We start from the raw sequence: 9857 nt of genomic DNA on the forward strand, positions 1-9857 counted from the left end.
TGCGTTAATGAAAATGTTTGTTTCGCCTCGGATATTTGTAGGGAAGTTTGGATTAGCTAGTGTGTAGGCCTACGGTAATGTTTTGGCGATTGTAAAAAGTGTGAAAGAGGCTCCCCACCTAACTATCCAAAATGTTTTTGTGTCGACTTTGTGTTTGATTCGTTTCAAAAAAGTATTCCTACATTCTTATCCGATTGTTTGTGTTAATGAAAATGTTTGTTTCGCCTCGGATATTTGTAGGGAAGTTTGGATTAGTGTGTACGGTAATGTTTTGTTTGTGTGGGGAAAGTTTATGGCGAGACGCAGCCGGACCTATGGTGTTCCAAAGTTGATAGAGTGGCCCTTTGACGCTTGCGTTTCGAAACCCGAGTGTGGTTCTCATCAGTCGCAATGTAGATTCTTTCCTTAGTTTGTGTTTGTAAAATTTTATTTTAATGTATTTTAGTGGTCTTGCTCTTCGAATAGCGAGGCAAGAATATCAATGTTTGGGTCTCGTTGTGAGTCCGTTTGGTGGTCTGGTTTGTTTGTTTTTTGTTTCTTTACTTCTGTAAATTTTGTTTCTTTTAGGTTTTTGTTTCTCTTGTAAGCAATGATTGGTGATTCTTGGAATAGATTCCTTAGTGTTGAGTCCTTCTCCAGTTCAGCCCAATGTTTCAAAAGACTTCTGTATGTTGTACTGAAGATGAGTTTGTTTGTTGCTTCTTTACGTGTACTTGTACAGTTTGTTAGTGTATTACGAATGCTGTGGTTTATTTTTTCTGTTATATTCGTGATTTCATTGTTTTTGTATTCTCTGTCGAGTAGTTTTTTTCTAAAGAAAGCAATTTTTTTTTAGTAAAGTCGTCATTGTTGTTACAAGTGCGAGCGTATCTAAGGATTTCACCTTTGATACAGAGTGGCGACCATAGACAGAGAGGCAACACTTGCATGCCTTTTGTTCCATGGTCGTCTCGGTAGACTATTGGCTTTTCATATTAAAATGAGCTTCAAAGGTGTTAAACTTTTTGGAGACTTTGTTTGTGGTTGATAATTACACGAGATTATGCGAAACATACGACGAGATGGCATCGTACTGCCAGTCGCGTAGCAACCATAGTTACTTTGTGAGCTCTCAAACACTGCTTCACGCCAATCAAAACATAACACGCCAGCAGTTTCATAAACATGTCCTTTCTTGACGCAAGTGTAAAAGACGGTATGACTGACCGTAAACCATTGAGTAAAACCAGACAGTATCGATAAAAGACTTTCAAATTTGGTTCAAACACACTCATTATATATTCATAAAAATATGAGAGGAATTTTTTAAACGGTAAACCCACTTTCCTGAAGCTCAAAATACTCCCGTTTTTGCCAGCACATCAATTCCGATCAGCACCACACGACAACAACAACACAAACTTTGTCGAACGTACTTTCGCTTAACAATTGGTGAAAATCCGAAAATTACCAATGGATGCATGGTCGGCACTCTTGGGAAAAGAGAGCCAAGACAAGAGCTTCGTGAGGCGAGGCAAACATGGATTGCTTACGTAACCGCTTCACGCCTTAAACAATTTGTGTTGCCACTCTGGCTATGTTACTCTGTGCCTTTGATAAAGCCATTAAATGTTGCTGTCGGGTGACACGATTCTCTATCATAGAAATTGGAATGTGTCTGTTGGTTTAGTATGTGTTTTGATGTCGAGGATATTTTCTTTGTGGTATCTTGCACCTTTGAAAACTACTACATCAAGGAATGTAATTTCTTGTGTTGAGTTTTCGTATGAAAACTTTAATGTTACACTGACTAGCCGAATCACTTCGTCGTGAATTGTGTTTGTGTACATCGACACGATGGTCGAGTGTTACAAGAAATGCATGTTGGGGGACATTTGTTTTTTTTCTATTTCTTGTATGAAGTTTGTTGTGTCTTTTATATATGACGGTTGTTGTGGACCATGGTTTTATGAAGTAATCAGTAATCAGGAATTCTGAAATTCTTTAGTGGGACTGGAGCAGCCACTAATTATTGGTCTCCCTGCAAACGTTGAGTTTTCAGGCGGCGGTTTTGTGAATTTTAGGCAATAAGTACCACTGCGGGGTACGGATTTTTATGTTTTTTGGATCGAGATACTTTTAAGTATCATGGTCGATGTGTTTGTTCCCGTACATTTTGTTTAATAGTTCGTGTACTTTGTTTACTGTTTGTTCTGTGTCGTCACTGTCTAGTTGTGTATAATACTGAGTGTTGCGTAAGTTGTCTTTCGCATTCGTGTATGTAATCTGTTGTGTTGACAATGACGATGCCTCGACCCTTGTCAAAGGGTATTAAAATTTTCCCATTTTCCTTTTTGCAGAGAAAAAAAAATTACCAAAAAAAATAAAAAAATTTTTCCTACCTACCTACCCTATTTCTGAAGAGCATGTTACAGGAAACACACAATTTTTTTTTGGCCTTATGTAGCTGGGGTAGCTGATTCCATATAGCAAGCTGTTGTAGTCCAAAAGCGACGTCACAAAACGCATGAACTACTTTCTCCGATGTCGGACTCTCTATCAAAGCTGAACAATTTTTTCCTTATTCTGTGTGAGGCAAAATACTGGGATTTACATAATGTTTATATGACTCGTCATAAATCACTCTGAATCAAACGCGACATCGAGACCGTGTCGCGATCGGATGGAATTATTTCTGACACTCCGATTTTGAGACTTTTCAGACAATTTTGTATCTTTCTTGAAAAGTGATGAGAAATGAATTATTTCTGTTTTGTCATCTTTTAATGCCATTGTGTTTGATTTCATCCATCTACCTAAATCCTTAACACATAATTCTATATCTAATATATTGATATCAGGGGTTTATCAAATATAACGATATTAGGGTGTTACAGCACAAACTACAGATTCAGAATCATTCACTTAAGCTTACAGTGAGCCGGGGCAATGTGTATAGTCTACACAATGAGATGAAATGATATTGTTAAGCGGTGCTGTACTGTAATGTAAAGAGTATCGGCCCTGTGGAACACATGTTGCAGAATATTGCATCGCATGATGTAGTGCCTTCAATGGTAATGTACATAGCAGCATTTTGCTCGATAGATTAGAATGGGATTTGGTGTCATAGATACAGCACTGCAGTGGTTTCGTTCATGTATCAAATCGTCTATATATATATATATATATATATATATATATATATATATATATATGTGTGTGTGTGTGTGTGTCTGTGTGTGTGTCTGTGTGTGTGTGTGTGTGTCTGTGTGTCTGTGTGTGTCTGTGTGTGTCTGTGTCTGTGTGTGTACATATACCGGGTATGAACATACATATCTCAAGCATACATATTGCTGTTCTTTTATTATTGTTGTACTAAATCATAACTTCTCTAAATGCTTCAGTATATATCAACAAAATTGAGTAGCCCCCCCCCTTCTTGTTCTCCACTTTTGAGCAACCCCACTTGTAGCTTTCGATTTTTGAGTGACCCCCCCCCCCCCCCGCAGATTCCTCCATCCGCCCAAACCATAAATAATGACGGCTCCGAGATTGAGCATTACCAAATTTAATCACATCCTTGTGTGACTCTAGAGCTAACATGATATCATGATGTACGCAAAGCAAAGCAGTTCGAATGCTATGCCAAGTACAATGGGCTGATTGACATTTTGCGTGTAATTGATGCTCGGATAGGTAGATTATTATTAGATTATTAGATTAGCATGGAGTTAATTCTTTGTTCATGTTGTCTGACTCTTTGAACAGCTTGTGAATGTTATTGTGACATTTGTATTTCTACACTCAAGGATCATGTTCCTCTTCACATGAAAAAACCAGTTCCACCTTAGTTTGATGACGAGGTTTTTGATCTTTTAAAAACAAAAGAAGCGTATGGGAGATCCTTAAAGAAAACTCCATCCTTACACGACCGGGAAAGGTATGAACAAATTAGGTCCACTTTTAAAAGAGGGTCAAAGACAAATATGCTCTTTATATTAACTCCATTGCAGATGATATACCGACCAATCCGAAACGTTTTTGAACACTGCTACAGTCTCACAAGCGTATAAATGGCTTTCCCTCAGTTCCCACATACAATAATGAATTAGACGCTAGCTCAGACTTTGAAAAAACTGATTTTTTCGTAAGTTTTTCAGTTCAGTTTTCAAAAACAATATTGCTAATGATAATCCCAATGTCGCCACTGTAATTGATGACCAATTTTCTATTGTTATTGATGTCCATAGTGTCAGGAAAGAATTGATGTGCATTATAAGCACCAGCAAAGCAGAGCACAATGGATATGACATTCCCAGTATATTTTTGAGGGAATGTGCAAATGACCTCGCTATTCCAAATATCTTATTCAACAAATAAATCAAAGAGGGGATTTTCCCTGATATTTGGAAACGTGCCAACATTATCCCCTTTTCAAATCGTTGAAAATTTCACAGTCTGTCCAAAATCTTTGAAAAGATAGTTCACAAACGACTTTCGCACCATGTAAATGTCATATTTGCCAATCATCATGGCTTTGTTCCAGGTAGATCTTGTAGGCCTATCATTAGATTTATCTTTTCTCATGAAAGATCTCCTCCCAGCGGTTGATAGCAAATCACGATGTGATATTATATATACTGATTTTGTTAAGGCATTTGATAGTATTAATCATAAATTATTCATAAGTTGACTTCTTTTGGTGTCCAGGGCACCAATCTGAAATGTTTCGATTCATATCTTCATACTAGGTTGTACAGAGGGATAATGCCTTTTCTGAATGGGCAACAGTTCTCGGGCGTTCCTCAAGGGTATCTCACCTTGGTCCGGTTTTATTAGTCTTTTCATTAATGACATCTGTGACAATCTCGTATCATACTCGTTAGTTTTGCCTATGACATGAGGATTTATCATATTACTGATTCGAATCTTTAACTCTAACATGTAACATTAATAGAATCGTCAGCTGGTCTGACATTTGGTTATTGAGTTTTAAGCCTACTGAATGCAAGGTCCTTACTGTTTCGTTGAAAAGAAATGTACTTATTTTCCCTTACAAACTCGATACCCATGCATTGAGTAGAGTCCGCTTTTATTTACTTTTATCACAACTGGAAGTTGTGATATAGAGGTGGTTTCAACCGGTGTTTGATGTCGTCCATTTCCGTAAACGACAAAAAGTCAAAAACTGCTGAACGGACTGCGTTGATATTTGATACCGATACATAGACTGGTTCCAAGGTTCCAATTCCGAAAAATGGAGCCAAACGGAGCGCCGGTTAGATAGTTTTGGGAAATTTCTAACCCCCCTTTTTATCTAATTGATTTTAGGGGTCTTTCATATATGTAGTTTTGGAATGTACACCAATCCTACATTGTGGACTGTTTTATGAGTTGTTGTTTAAATGAGGTTTTGATGAATGTTAGAAATATGCAGGATGGCTGATTCGAAGTATAAGAGATTTCTATGGTCTTTTGGGCATCAAAAGCGTTAAAAAAAACATATTTCATAGTTTAGATTCTCACTTTTGAGATGACCCTAGGCATTTGTTAAGTAAACATCCTTGAGTCAATATGCAGACTTTGACATTCCAGAGATTAAGTATCCACAACCTCACATGTTACAGTCTTTCACTACAATGGTATGGCCCAAACCCATTGTTATCAATGGAGAGTGTGGGCCTGTCTACAGGAAATTGGGGTGAACAGGTTAGACAACGACGTTACAAGTTGTAGGTTAGTTATCAAGGTAGCACCAGCATAGAGTCCTGAGTATCTGTCCATGTGTTTCTCACAGCAAATTACAGGGAAAACAATTATTTGAGAAGTTTCTCTCCTTTAAATAGAAGTATATTACAATTTAAACTTGTCATGGATAGATTGCTCTCAAATGATCTGAAACACAGTTATTGCCCATTAGCAACAAATCTATAGCAAGATTTATGTAAAGTTCATGAACTTACACAAGGTATTAGACAAAAGATGACCATGACTTTGCTACTTTTCAACATTTATTTCAATCAGATTTCCCCAGCTTAGTGTATAATTTTGTAATCTTAATTACTGTCAACTTAGCTTTACTAACTTATTCATACCTCATTATTCTTACACTACTGTTATACCTTATAACCACAAAATTTCAAGACATGCATATATGATTGTCACTTAACAAACAATTTACAAATATGTCTTCTGCTTTTTCTCCATATACATATACATGTCTCTTTTCTCATGAAAATGAGCTTAAAATCGCAATGTGAAAAATAGTCTGTCAGCTATATGTTGCTCATTGACTTCGTGGTCTGTCTAATTCACAGTGAGTGTGGTTGTTGATAAATGCCGATAATACTAGGCGGTCATTATGTCCAAGCGCCATTGGCGGTATTTTTTAACATAATGACCATAGGTCATTACTGCTGAACAGACTGCATTGATATTTGGTAGAGATATTCAGACTAATTCCAAGGTTCCGATTCCGAAAAATGGAGCCAAACAGAGCAGCGGTTAGATAGTTTTGGGAAATTTCTAACCCCCTTTAACTAATTGATTTTAGGGGTCTTTCATATATGTAGTTTTGGAATGTACACCAATCCTGCATTGTGGACTATTTAATGAGTTGTGGAACAGAAATGAGGTTTTGATGAATGTTACAAATATGCAGGATGGCTGATTCAAAGTGTCAGAGATTTTCATGCGCTTTTGGTAATAAAATTGATAAAAAACAATATATTTAATGTTTTAGATTTCTCACATTTGTTATGACCCTTAACATTACAGACTTGATGACATAACTAGCTGCTGGACCTGTTTACTGGCGCATTGATTTAAAGACAAAGATCTTTTTATTTTGTAATAAGGATGTGTGATTTCGTAAAACATAGTCTATTAGCCTGGAAATGTGATTTTTGCGAATATTGCTTACCCCACTGACAAACAGTGTGGTTTGAAAATGGCTGGAATTCGCTACTTCGGGACTTTGTTTTCTGTGTGCATTTACTGACAAACTCCAAACCCGCAGCACCTACCCATTCAGTATTTCATGTACAGGTGTACCCAGAGATAGAGTAGTTTCACAATGTGCCAGTTGTGATCAAGTGCCATTGGCGCTATTTTTCATTAATGACATCTGTGACAATCTCGTGTCAGACTCGTCACTTTTTGCCGATGACATAAAGATTTATCGTATTATTGATTCGGATAACGACTCTTTTAACACTGCAATCTGATATCAATTGACTTGTCAGTTGTGATCAGACAATTGGTTATCGAGTCTTAATCCTACCGAATGCAAGGTTTTCACCGTTTCGTTGAAAAGAAATGTACTTATTTTCCTTTACAAACTCGATACCCATGCATTGAGTAGAGTTAATCGCGTAAGAGATCTCGGTGAGATTATCAACCGAAGATTGTATTTTTGCCACCATGTGAATAGCATGATTCAGGGTGCGAGAAAAACTCTGGGATTTATTATGATGCATAGCCATGATATTACAATGAGCATGTTCTAAAATTGTTGTACTATACCATGGTAATTAAGGTCTTAACTTGAATATGCTTCTGTCCTCTTGAATTATAGCATAAGTGAACACCACACTGACAGAACTGAAATTGTGCAGCATAAATTTTTAACATTTCTTCATAAAATAACTACATGTACTGCTTTTTACAGTGATGACATTAACTTATTATGTAATATTTATAATTTACAGTCATTGAAATCAAGAAGAATTTTCGATACTATATTTTTGTACAAATGCATCAATGCAAAGTTTAATGTCAATGCTTTTAACTTCGTTTTTTGGTCTTCATGTACCAAGGTTATTTCATGTAACTCAGCATACTGCACGCTGTTTCATTTGCTATTCGGTAGAGTCAATTGTGTTGGTGATTCTCTTTTTAGTAGAATTCTGAGACAATTTGCTTTTAAAGGACTACAATGACATAGATCCTTTTTCTGAGAGTAAAGACGGTTTTAAAAATATTTTAAAACATTGTTTTCTCAGCATTTGTTAAAGTTTGTATGTCCTGTCTCTGTGTTCAAACCATGTATCTGTATTATTCTAACAGTCTTCTCTAAATGGCCTCGGCTGTGGAAGTCATTATTAATAAAACAAAATGGCATATTTGAGAAAGTTCGTATAGGTGGCATTTAGTAATCGGCGCAATCTGCGTAATACACAACATTGTGCCGCAATATGCAACATTGCGCCAACGGATGCAATGATTTTGCTAGGTGCCACAATACCAAACGGAGTTGGGTGATCCCATGAATGATGGGGTTGGCAGCTTGGCAGTCCATGGTGTGTTTTTCAATGAAGCACAAAACAACAACCAAATTACTTGTCAACTTGACAGGAAAAAGTGTGATGCAGGCTTAATGTTAAATAAGTTCAAATTATGAATAGAAATGAAGTTTATGAAATCGAATTCAGGACGATCGGTGCTTGGTGGTCTCCGTTTTTAAAGTGAACCATTCCTGGTCTGCCCTGCATTCAGCGATTACCGAGAAGCGACATCGGACAATCTCAGCCCTGTGCACCAGCAGCTTTTAATGACCTTTCAAGAGTATACCCTTCACAAAACAAAGTATATGCTCTAAGCTAAATATATCATTATTGTTGTACATTATAACACAGGCGTGATGTGAACTGGGTAGTTTTAATAGCATGGATAGTGTAGAGTTTATATGCTATGTTCCCACGTTCTGATACGTAGACTAAGTATCAGAACATCAGAACATAGCATATAAACTCCACACCATTCTAATCTTTACGGCCCTGATATGGGTTTTGCAGACTGAGGTCGTACAGCGGAAGGGCCCCAGAATGCAAGGGCCTGTAAGCTTATGTTGTACGACCAACCCTCCGCAAAACCCATATCAGGGGCGTAAAGGTTTTATCATATACCTTATGGAATGATAAATATATAGTTAACATTATATTCTGCATTGTTTTGAGATAAAAATGCGTGTGATAAAAAATTCATAGTGATTTGTGTCAGTTTTTCAGAAAAGCGATGGCCGCTTTCTGTCGCAGATTGACACACATAATGATGTCATTTGTTTACCTGCAAAATTCTAGAACAACACACAAAGCAACACTAACATTACCAGAGCTGAAATTGACGAGGTGTAAGAAGGAAAAAAGCGTCTTGTAAATTATTGTAATTTACACTGAATAGGCACACACGTATTAATAACACTGGATTTCACTGGAATTTAGAAATATCAAACAATGTAACCGTACAGCTCCTCTGTCACCACGCCGATATGAGAGAGCAGACTTTCCTAATCTCGTGCTGGCTTTGTGTACAAATGGAACATTTGTGGAATGCATGATGCAACGCACGTAGTAACCAGAATGGAGATAGTTCAGGAATGCATTCATCCAAATTAGGGCACCCGGCTGGGGCATGAAACGTAACAAAATGCATGAATGTGTGAGTGCTTTTTAACACAGTCACGTGAATCTAGGTATACAATAATGTACACTGTACAACGATAGCAATATATTTAGTTTAGAGTGATAGACTTTGCTTTGTAAAGGGTATACGGTACTCTTGAAAGGTCATTTAGAGTTGCGGATGCACAGTGCTGAGATTGTCCGAAGTTGCTTCTCGGTAATCACTGAAGGCAGGGCAACCTAGGAATGACTCACTTTAAAAACGGAGACCACCAAGCACCGATCATCCTAAATTTGATTTCATAAACTTCATTTCTATTTATAATATGAACTTATTTAACATTAAGCCTACATCACACTTTTTTTCTGTCAAGTTGACAAGTAATTTGGTTGTTATTCTGTGCTACATTGAAAAATACAGCATGGACTGCCAAGCTGCCAACCCCATCATTCATAGCATCAACTCCGTTTGGT

This window comes from Ptychodera flava, chromosome 9 (genome assembly GCF_041260155.1).
Source record: "Ptychodera flava strain L36383 chromosome 9, AS_Pfla_20210202, whole genome shotgun sequence".
Classification (NCBI taxonomy): Eukaryota; Metazoa; Hemichordata; class Enteropneusta; family Ptychoderidae; genus Ptychodera; species Ptychodera flava.